This window comes from Miscanthus floridulus, chromosome 7 (assembly GCF_019320115.1).
Source record: "Miscanthus floridulus cultivar M001 chromosome 7, ASM1932011v1, whole genome shotgun sequence".
NCBI lineage: Eukaryota > Viridiplantae > Streptophyta > Magnoliopsida > Poales > Poaceae > Miscanthus > Miscanthus floridulus.
Genome location: NC_089586.1, coordinates 120,699,272 through 120,711,741, shown reverse-complemented (window position 1 = coordinate 120,711,741; position 12,470 = coordinate 120,699,272).

Below are 12,470 nucleotides of genomic sequence, written 5' to 3'. Positions count from 1 at the left end.
TTCTGCCTCATGCCCCACTGATATTAGTAATGAGTTAGGGTCGTCGAGTCTATTGTTGTTTCTACGGCCTGCATAATTCTGCCTCATGCCCCACTGGTCATGGTGATAGATGAGATCTAACATGTTCATTAAATTTATCTTTATTAGATGGTTGAGTGGTGTTGAATTGTTTCTTTACATAAACAAGAGTTCGGTTACTTGTAATCATTGGCTCAGTGTAAACTGACCATCATCGATATCTTATTGCCATTGATTAATGTTTGCTTAAATGATATTTATTCTGAATGATAACCGATTCTCTTCACACAACCCCATGAGCTCTAACTGACTTATTCTCATGAGTATACTGGGATCGGCTATTTAGCCGATTTCCTTCCTATATCGGCTCTCACAGCCAGTACTTTCAGAACTGTCTGGCAACACCGGCAAGTTCTGCCCTTAATTACTGATGAACTTTCTCTCCTTGTCAATTGCAGGGTCAAATTGACTGGCATGCCTCGGGAGGATTGCGCAGGATCGACCACCCCTGCACTGAAGCTAGGTGGATCTGCTCCATCGAGCGGACCCTTCCGGCTTGCTGCGTGTGTCCTCGGCATGGATGAAAATTCTATGTCGACACACAGTTTCTGGCATGCTCGGTGGGACACCACAATCGTCATGGCGGTTCACAACAACGATGACATCCTTATGGTACATTATGAAGACCTACCTGATGAAGATAGGGATACCATCAACAAAGCTACGGAAGAATTTCAGAAGAAGTGTTTGTTGTCCTACACCAAAACACGTGACAGCACAGTTATTCGAAATTTCCACTACCAAGAGTTCTACTACACGGACAGACAGATACAGTTGAAGCTGAAGACAGGCGTTTCTTTATGGAAGTCATAGACAAATCTATTCGTGATGCCCGATCAAGCCGTAATGAAGCTTTCGTTGACACATTTCACAACGCCATGAAAGAGGCGATTATGGAATTCTAGTTAGTCAGGTTGGATCGACTTGTTACAACATTCTAGATCCATTGACCCAAGGGACTAATCAAGTCAGCACCAGCCAATCAAGAAGCAGCACCAGCTGGTAATGGTGAAGTCCAGGCACTTCAAGGTTCATCCGAACAAACTCCAGGTACTACTATGAATCAGACACAGTACAACCCTAGACCGTCAATACAGCATGTGCAACAGCCGGTGGGGAAAAGTCAGAACCAGATGATCAATTTTGGCACATCAGGCCACATACCGTCGTCAGCTCAAAAAATAGCACCATCGATTCAAAGGATCCGTAGAGATATAGATCCTTATGTCTATAATCAAAGACTTCAAGTAGCAAGCCAGCAGAAGACCCAGCAGATTGAGATTCCACAAGGATATCACTATGGCACAGATTATAACACTCCACATGATGCCAAATCCAGGATATCAGGGCACGAGGGATTTCAATCCACAGATGGGCCAGCAAGTACCAAGAAATCCAAATCCATAAGCTGACGAGTTGCTGCTGAAGGTGACCGAGATGACGAAGAATCAGTTCGGCCTGAAGCCAAAATGGCTGACCTTTTCGTACAAACACCCATATCCAGAGTGGTATAATTTGGTCGCTCTTCTTACAAATTACAAGCTCCCGGAATTCACCAAGTTCACTAGTCAAGACGGTACAAGCACAATAGAGCACGTCAGTCGGTATCTTACACAATTAGGCGAAGCATCAATTGATGATGTCCATCGACTTCGTTTCTTCTCCTTGTCCCTGTCAGGGCTGGCCTTCACTTGGTTCTCGTCGCTACCAGTCAACTTCATTGCCAATTGGGCTAACCTAGAGAAGAAATTTCATACATATTTTTACACTGGGACTGGAGAGAAGAAAATAACCGATTTAACAACCATGAGACAGAGGACTAATGAATCAGGCACTGAGTTCCTTCAGAGATTCCGAGAGACTAAGAACCTATGTTTCTCGTTGAGCTTGGTCGATGATCAGTTAGCTACTTTGGCCGTCCAAGGAATGCTGCCGATATGGAAAGAGAAACTTCTGGGACAGGAATTTGACAACTTGGGTCAATTGGCTCAATGAGTGGCAGCACTTAATAGCCAATTCTAGAGCATACGTAGAGATACCCGATTCCAGAAGAGTACTTCAGTGGCCAAAGCTTACGATCCATATTTAGTCGATGACGGCTATGAAGATGAAGAAGAAGAGGTTGTTGCAGCTGAATGGAATTGGGGCAAGAAGACAATGATGGTGCCAAATCCTTAGGGAAAAGGAGTTGAGGAGAGTTATGACTTTGATGTTACCAAATCGAACAAGCTCTTCAATTTCTTGCTTGAGAAGGGGCAGATCAAGTTGCCCGATGGTCATGTCATGTTGCCCCCTGATCAGTTGAAGAACAAGAAGTTCTGTAAATTCCATAACACTACTTCTCATTCCACTAATGATTGCAAAATCTTCAGGCAGCATATACAGAGAGCTATTCAACAAGGGAGGCTCAAGTTTGATATGCATCGGAAGATGAAAGTTGATGATAATCCTTTCCCAGGGGATCAAAATATAGTTGATGTTGGGCTATTCAAAGGAAAAACTAAGGTTCTAACATTGTCCAAATCAAGAGAAACTAGAACAGTTGATCCCAAGATGCAAATATCGACCGATGAATACAGAGAGATTAGAAAACGTCGTGCCGAACAAAAGAGCCGATACGAGTAGGGGAAGACGTCGAAAGTAGAGACATCAAAGCCACGGGTCACATCTTGAATCTTGTTGAATAAGTGGCAGCGGCAGAAAGAAAAGGATTATCAGCGATGGTTGGAGGATCGAAAATACCAGCGTCAACTAGAAGAAGAAAGGTATGAAAAGAAACAAGCCGAATCGCACTGGAATTGTCCTTTCTTCAGATACTACTGTAATGAAGGTTTGAAGTTGCCTACTAGACATGACTGTCCAGAATGCAGCAATTAATATTGGGAGTTTAGACAATCTCAGATCAACCACTGGTCTATCCATGCCCAGGATGCATATCATCATAATAACATGGACCGGTGCTTAAAAAATAAAAATATTCATGATTGGCTGGGAAAAAGAATTGTTGACCAAGACTGGGCTGATCATAAAGAAGGAGGCAACCAAAGGGAGCATGTCTGGCAGGAAGGCCAGTGGTGCCCAGGAGATTTGACGAGAAGCCAAAAGAGGAGGGTGCAACGTCTAAGGAATAAAGAGTTGGAACAGGCTCAAGTATCTGGTAAACCTCAAGTATGGCGTGTCAAGCAAATAGCCGATAGAAAGCAACCATCGGCTAGTATCCAAATGGCTTTTCTGTTGCCATCAGAGTTCAGAGCTTCGGCAAATCAAGAAGTTTATTCGGATTTCGATGAATCGGAGTATGAAGAGATGGTTGCCAAGTTGACAGTCGTGCAGCAAGCGATATTTGATAGACCAGTCAAACATCGGCACTTGAAGGCGTTGTATATGAAAGGTCTTGTTGATAGGAAGCCGATGAACAGGATGTTGGCAGATGGAGGTGCTTCTGTCAATCTTATGCCATACACCACTTTCTGTAAGCTTAGCAAGGGACCAGGAGATTTGCTTGAGACCGACATGATGCTTAGAGACTTCGGAGGAAATACATCCAAGACCCGGGGGGCAATAAACGTTGAACTAACAATCGGGAGTAAAACTCTGCTCACCACGTTCTTTGTTATTGATGGGAAATGATCATACAGTTTACTCCTCGGTCGTGATTGGATTCATGCGAATTGCTGCTATACCATCGACCATGCATCATTGTTTGATTCAATGGCATGGGGATGATGTCGAACTGGTTCGTGCTGATGAATCCGTAAGCATCACGACTAGCCGATCCAGTCTTTTGGGAACTAGGAGATTTTGAATGTTTCTCTGGCAAGACATGGGAAGGAGGCTTCATTAAAATCAGCAATGAAAGCCAACAGCCGATGCAAGCGATCGGCTCTGAGAGTTTGTTTTAGTAGAAAAGTCACAGCTTCACTGTCGGTCGTTGGATCAAAGGAAAATGAGTATTAAGTCTTAGAGATGGGTTTAGGCCGACAGTATGTGAAGGCTGAGTTAAAGTGTAAGTGCGATTCAGAGTTAATGGATTTCTTAAGGAGAAGTTCTGTTTCGCTTAATAGGACGCTTGACCTAGGTTGATTACTCGTCTGACCTTTTATATTGAAAGTTCTGCGGGACGTTATCCTAGCGTCTGATCAACACTTGGTAGCCGATTCATTCTTGGCTCTAATAGCCGGTACTAGGAGGGTATCGCCTCTAGTTCAAGAAGTAAACATCTTCAAAGATAATGAGAGCCGATACGATATGTATCGCCTATAGAGCAAAAAACACAAAGATTCACAGTCATACATGAAGGCATTGCATTGAGGCACGATCATAAAAGAACAAGAGTCTTCATTCATTGGTTTATCCTAAATACAAACTAATGAAAGACCTTGTTCACCACATCTTGGGTGGATGTGATGTCCACTATGGCCTCGCTGCCATGACGACCTCTTTGAGCAGGTCTTCGTGCTCCTCAGGGCCATCACCAATCAGGGAAACCAACCTCCATAGTATGAAGATCGTGCCTGGTCTGGACTTGCGCTGCAGTTAGAGCCACTGATGCGCCGTGGCGAACGCCGTGAAGGGCAATCTCCTGGACACGGGCCGGGATATCTTGGAGACGAAATGTCGGTGGAGGAACCCCAGGGCATTGACGGCGTCCACGGCTGTGTTCGCCGCCAGTTGGAGAGATTCCAACTGTGCTGTCAAGGCTGTCATTCACAACAAACCTACAGGCGAGTCAGAACTATTCATCATCATGAACAAGAAATGTTGATCTCACCTCATGCGTCGAAGACGCTGGTTCATTGGCATACTCTCCTCCGGAATTTCCTCCGTCGCGCGCTTACCTCGGTTATCTTCGCTGGCCATGGAAGAACGGTTGGATCTATGAAATGGAGAAAGAGAACCGCTACAGGGTTTTGACAGGCGGAGAAGAGTGGAGAAACAGTTGCGAGTAAGGATATATTCGAGGTCGAAACCACCAACCGGTATTTGAAGACCTAGAGCAAAGGGATGGGTGCCTCGGGACGTGTAAAAGGCAATAACAATTAATGGAAGGCGAAGCACCACTTCACTAATGCCGATGGAAATACAGCACTGAGCAACTGAAAGGCAGGAAATCGAAGGGTTCTCTTAATAAAAGCCGTGTTTTCAGACTTGGTTAAACCAAAGAGTCTAGATCGGCTATATCAAATCGGCTCTTTAGCCGAAAAAGAAAGCATAAACAAAAGTAATGCGCAGAGTGCCAAGACAAGAAAATTATCTGTTAAATATCGCCTATTACAAACTACGGGCCGAGGAAAACCTTGCCTACTATGTCATCGACCAAGGTATTAAAAGCTACAGAATTGGCGGCACTCATGAAATCCTTGACCAAGCGCTCCTGCTCCCCAGGGTATGCTGCATCTGGAAAACCATGGGGAAGAAGCTGAAGATTTTGGCCCAAACGGGCTTGGGCGGCAGCCAACACCGTGGCAGCACCATGACGAACGCCATGGAGAGCAACCTCCCTGACACGATTCGGGATGTCATGCAAACGAACCATCGGAACGGCGCCTCTGGCATTGACAAATCCCGCCGCATGATCCACAGCTGATCGAAGGCTCTCCAGTTGAGCAGATAGATCTAAAAGATTCAAAGGGGAGGTGATCAGAGTCTCGGAGACAAAATTGAAAAGAAGCAGAGGTTACAATAGGCATCTCACCTGCAATTCTAGCCTCGGCCTTGGCCAACCTATCCTCCACTAAATCGACCATAGGAGGTGATCGACATCGAATCATGGCCAGGGCTGATTCTGCGAGGGATAGACACTCAGCGAGACTTTGGCCATGTCGATCAATGGAGGCAAGTAGATCATCATTATCAATCTACCTCATCTGATGGCAAGAGGGCTAGCGGCAAGCCGTCGATGAGGAAGGCCCTGAAGGCCGAACGGAGTCGGCCCTGTTCCCTAAGGTAGCGGAGGCATCACGGGATACACCTTCCTGACGACGAAGGCACTGATGCGATGATGTAGATCCGATGAAGACCTTCTCAGGGGGCTCTTGCTGTTCTCCATAATCTCTGACCTATGGAAAAGCAGGAACTATGCTAAGGGTGCAAGGGTTTGAGGCAAAGTGAGTTATACTTGGATCCACTGCCAAGGCCCATTTATATAGCCCAGGAAGGCGAGAAGATAGATTTCGCCAGGAGATATGAAATTGAAATCAGAAATGGAAGCGAATCGGCACTCTAGGAATTCAGGGGACGGATAACGGAAGGATAGCAAATTCGAGCTTATCATTTCCCAAAATTACAAAGCGTCGTGAGACGGATACAAAGAGTCTACATTGACTAGGGATCTACCCACCAAGGCTTCTTTGGATTGAAGGGAGTCTGGGCCCCAACAAGGCCAAAGTCCATCACGAGGCGAGTTGACGTTGGCCCATTGCTAACATTATGCCCAAGGAGAGAGGAAATCGCCCACCTAAACATAAATTCAACCGATTTTTTGATAAATCGGAAAACTATGGGGAAGAAGCCTGTGGCTTTCCTAGTTTATGAACATAAATTCAGTGGAGTAAACAAGGGGAAGGTGTCCACATATTTTAGCCCTTGCAAACACTAGGACAACTTTACGAGCATGGAGAGAAGACTCAGGTGATATCACAAGAATTCTCCAAACTGCAATAGCTGATCCTCTTGCTCGACAGGACGCTAGAATGAGCGACACAATCACCCTATGCACAAGAATTCTCCTAACCACTCAAGATCTACATAGCAAAAAGGATAAACCACGGAGGATCCAGCGGGATCGGAAACACCCAAGGAGGCAGATAGAAGTGGAACATGGCTGAATCGTTGAGTTTGCTCTCACCAGGGTCGGATAGCCATTTTATAGCCGGCTTGGAAGGATGAGTCCAAACGCCCGTGAAGCAATAATGCTCTGAAAAAGTTTTGTAGCATGGGCTCATGGTTTGATATGGATGGCGACGAATAGTAGACCCTCAGGATTCCTTACCCGTGACTACGGGCCTATCGGGAGCACGGACATGGTAATTTTGGAACAAAATTTCTTTTGTTCCAAAATTAGGGGGCATGTGTTTACACCAAAATTTAGAAGGAAAGTCACAAGGACCCAGAAGCTCCCAGGATCGTACCATCAAGAGATCAGTTGCGGGCGGATTAGAAACAGCTAATTCAGACACGAAATCTAGGAATCGGCTTTCTTCGGACAGCGCCAGCAGATAACGACAAGGCTACGCTCAACGCCAGGATGAAAACATGTTGGACTCTACAAAAAGGGAAAGATTAGAGTCCAAGTTATCTTAAATTAGGAATATTTTCATTTTTATGCCAAAGTCTGTAACAAATCGTGCTCAAATAGGATTCATGTCTAGGCTCTGGGTATAAATACCAAACCCCGGCTATTGTAAGGGACAACCAATCAATCAAATATAAGTCAATTTACTTTTTTCAGCTCCGGCCACCCCTTAGGAGTAGGAGTAGAGTAGATCTCAGCGAGTTCTTCAGCGAGTACGGCTGCATCAATCCGATTGACCTCCACTGCTTGTCTATAAGTACCGTCATGGTTTATACCTCTGTTCGTATGGCTGTATCGATCCAGTCGACCTCCACTGCGACTCTGGTATAGGCTAGTTATCGACTCTTGCCTAGTTCAAGTATGGCCTATGTGATTCTGCCTCACACCCCACTGCTTGAACTAGATCGAGGTCAAGTTATTGGCTCTACCTTTGAATGTCAGTCTTTGGTAGATTCATTAAGTTATCGATATTGCTTATTGCTTTCATTGTTCATCTAATTACAGCAATATCACTCAGTCCGATTGAGATTGATCTGGATTGGCCTTATATCTTATTTAACCCATCGTTTGCTAATCTTAAACTGATCCTAATCTACATCTTAAACGATGAGTTATGTTTTTATTGGCTATTTTATATCAATCTTAATCGTGCATAGCGTGCGGTTAAGGCATGTTCGATCTTGAGTAGATCTATCGGTTAGCGAGAACCGTTTCATGGCCCTGTTATCACGGCCTGTGGGATTCTGCCTCTCACCCCACTGTTAGCACCGTGGAGTGGGGATCGTTAGTTGATAGATCCAGTTCCTGAGAAGGCATGACCTTAACTGTGCACTATGCCTGAATCGGCTGTTTAGCCGATATCGAGTGCTTTCACGAACAAGCTCATATCACGAGATCGTTGAAGTATAGATAAGTCGAAAGATGTGTTAGCCCCATGATCTTGTTATTGTATTACGGCCTGCATGATTCTACCTCATGCTCCACTGATATTAGTAATGAGTTAGGGTCAGTCGAGTCTATTGTTGTTTCTACGGCCTGCATGATTCTGCCTCATGCCCACTGATCATGGTGATAGATGAGATCTAACATGTTTATTAAATTTATCTTTATTAGATGGTTGAGTGGTGTTGAATTATTTCTTTACATAAATAGGAGTTCGGTTACTTGTAATCATTGGCTCAGTGTAAACCGACCATCATTGATATCTTATTGCCATTGATTAATGTTTGCTTAAATGATATTTATTCTGAATGATAACCGATTCTCTTCACACGACCCCTTGAGCTCTAATTGACTTATTCTCATGAGTATACTGGGATCGGCTATTGAGCCGATTTCCTTCCATATCGGCTCTCACAGCCGTACTTTCGGAACTGTCTGGCAACACCGGCAAGTTCCGCCCTTAATTACTGATGAACTTTCTCTCCTTGTCAATTGCAGGGTCAAATTGACTGACACGCCTCGGGAGGATTGCGTAGGATCGACCACCCCTGAGCTGAAGCTAGGCGGATCTGCTCCATCAAGCGGGCCCTTCCAGCTTGCTGCATGTGTCCTCGGCACGGGTCGAAATTCTGTGTCGACACACGTTTCTGATTAAAATCCATGTCAAGTCTAGCTAGTACATAGGAGATGATCTCTTCATCTTCAAGACATTTGCTGGTGGCCGCCATGTCGTCAGCAAGAGATTTCACCTTGTTGAAGTAGTCGGCGATTGTAGACGAGCCCTTCTGCACTGTGGCCAACGCCATGCGCGTGTTGATGATACGGCCCCGAGACTGGGAAGCCGTCATCTCTGAGATCACTTTCCAGATCTCGGTCGATGTGGCGCAATTGGAGACTTGCACCTGGATCTCCTTGGAGATATTGGAGAGCAGATAGTTAACGATCTGCTGGTCCTACGCAACCCAAGTTTCATACTCAGTGTTGGGGATGAGTTCAGTCGACTTGTCGGCCGCCTTGGGGATCTGCTTCGCCGGCACCACAATGTCGGACTTGAGATAGTGTGCTATCTGCGCATCGCGAAGAGCAGACAACACCTGGGCGCTCCATAGGGGAAAATTCCCTTTGCCCAGCTTCTCGGTGACGGGACAACCGATCAGAGAGAACGATTGTTGAAGCGCGGAAGAGGAAGCCATCGAGAATATTGTGAACTAACCTAGCTCTGATACCATGTGAAAATGGTTGGAACGTGATGCCCTCTCAGGCTCACGGCTTCATATTAATATAGCCAGGAAGAGCCCCTGGCGTGGTGGCACAACTTGTACAACAAGAAGAAGCTAACTACTTTGGTAACTCTAGATTACATCAATCAGGACATACCTATCCTATCTAACCGAAGCCGTGATACTTGCCTTCACCCGCAATCTAAGCCTGAGCGCACAACCAATCTTCAGGAGATATCAATCAACCAGATATTGCGGTCATGTGATCCTATTGCATATTCTTAACAATTCTTACTCGATCTTTTCTTTTAAGAAGTCCTTGCTACTGAATCAAGTCGATTACTTGAATCCGGATGGGCAAGTTCTACTATAAAGAACCTAACGAGCTGAGCTACGCTAAGTCCATCATCTCTTCCTATCTTAATTCTTATGTAGGCATAGTTTCTCGTATCTTGTATAGCAAAGAATTTTCATCTCTCTATTATTTAGTTCCAATATGACCACCATTTTGTTAGATGACACCCTAATTAACAGTCATAGAAATAATTCTAGTTTCTAGTTTAGACTATTCTTGCACCCCTCGCCAAATCCCGACAATGACTGATTAACACATTGTTGATTTGCGTGGTGGAGCCGTGGAGGTGGTGCCAACATTCAAAGAACACACGGCTTTGGAGAAAGAGACTTACACAAGGTATCTTTCAGTCTATTTTCACAGGATTGTACGTTTGAGTGTCATCCTAAATCCTAAATTCCTCGAAATTTACAGCAAATTTGTATGTTAGTTACATATAGGAAATTTGTTGGATAGGCTTCTTTGTTCCAAAGGAACACGCATGGGTGAAATTTTTCCACGGTGGGCCAGGGTTTTTCTCGTATGCATGTTTAGCACGTTTTGTCCAGAGAGTCCACACTCAGTACATGCATGTGCTCGTCAAGGTGCTCATGTCTGTTACGTTTTAAATTCTTCGAAACCGGTGGCAGCTTTCTCTGGATTATAATACTTTATTAAAACCACCGGCATGAATTTTCGGTTCAAACACAACTCCAGCTCTGACGAAATTTTCTTGGATCTATCCTTAAAGAAGTAACTGATCCACGGCTTTGACTCACCAAATGATTAAAGCCTGCAGGAGGTCAGGTCATGGCGGCAATCACGTCTAGAAGAGACCCCCATTCCGGCTGCCCGCGAGGTGGAAACAGGATTTTTTTTGATGGAAACAGGAGGGGCTTGCCCCTACGGCCCTACCGTGATTTTATCGGAAACGGGATATTTTAGCAGGATATATTCAGAGACAATGAACCAGCTGTTATGCTTCCTGCAGGCTGTGCAAGACATTTTGAGCTGACAACTGAGCATGTCTATCAGTCTATGTCTCCGGATACAGCATGGATTGAAATGTTCTTTCTGAGGGAGGAGATGAAAAAAATCTTTGAAAGCTTCTTCCTATAGGTTACTCATCAGTTTTGATGAAATCTTCATACTAGTATTTTGTCAATGCGGAGTTGGAATGGACTTATGGACCTTTGCTTGCATTGGGCATGAGGTGGCTGACCTTTTCTTTCTTCCACTTACTTTGCCTATACTCTATACCAAACAACAAAACACGGAAGGGACGCAGATTGGCATCCAATCCAGGGTTTTCACTTTCACAAAGGAGAGGATTGGATTGATAATATAATACACTATAATAATAGAAGAAAAGTAGTGATACAAAGATGCAGATGACACTTTCTTGTATATCTAAACCTAAGTGATTTTTTTCGAAAGGCGGCAAAAAGCTTTTGCCATATTTTTATTAGACGATAGAAAGGAAAAAAAGAGGTGTTACAACGTTTTTACAACCTCAACAACAGACTCAACTCTACTAAGGCGTACAGACCCAACCACTCTACTGAGTAAACCTAAGTGATGACACCTTTCAAAAGAAAAACCTAAGTAATAGAGTTTTGAGACAGCTATGCATATCACTTTCGTCTATATCCAATAGCAATATTTAGCTTTGGAGATAAACCTACGCACTCATGTCCCTTTTGTAAATCTAATAGATCTGTATTAGCTAGGTTTTGATTCAATTGATTGATTGATTGATATCACTTTAGTATATCTAACGACCTACGTATTAGCTAGTGCCTATAATATTACAATGAGATAAATATGATAGCCAAATTAAGTTTTGAAAATCTAAAATGTCGACGTCATTTGTGAAGTGTTCGACTTTTGCGCCGGCCGCCCATATGCACTTCACATTGCCAGTTTGATGGTCCGTCCGTCCTACTGCCTATCGGTTCATGGTCATGCATATATACGTGCTCGCTTTCGTAATCCATGCCAGACATGCCCTGCACTGCAATTAAGAACCACTTGAAAAGTCTCTGCGCGCGAATTTCTCTAGTTATTGAAGTCAAAACGACATAATCTACTAGTAGTAATTTACTTCAAAAAAAAGTCAAGACCGATACCCTGGAAATCGGTCTGCTTTTAGCTTGCTTCACGCGGAGTTCAAAGAGTAGTCTGAGATGTTTGGATGACAGACGAACGGACGAACGCCGGCCGGTCGATCAGATCAGGACCTCGCAAGAGGACATTCGCGCTGTTGGTGTCACAGTGTCGCAGACGTGCCCGCCGTGCATACACTCCCCCGATCGGATCACATCACACGTCGCAAAGAGCATCTCTTTTAATTTGAGAGACGCAAGATAACATTTCTGGCTGTTAGTTGGTGTCACATAGCTAGCTTGGTGTCTCGATCAGTCGTACTAACCGTACGTGCATACAAGCCTAGCCAGCTAGGCACGTACACGACCGTTACGTACGTACAGACATGCATGTATTGGAGTATTGTTTACGTACATACGTGCATGGCTGAGCAACTCGCCGTAAATATCCAGCAAAATCTTCTTCGTGATTGCATGGTCAGCACAGCATCCAAAAG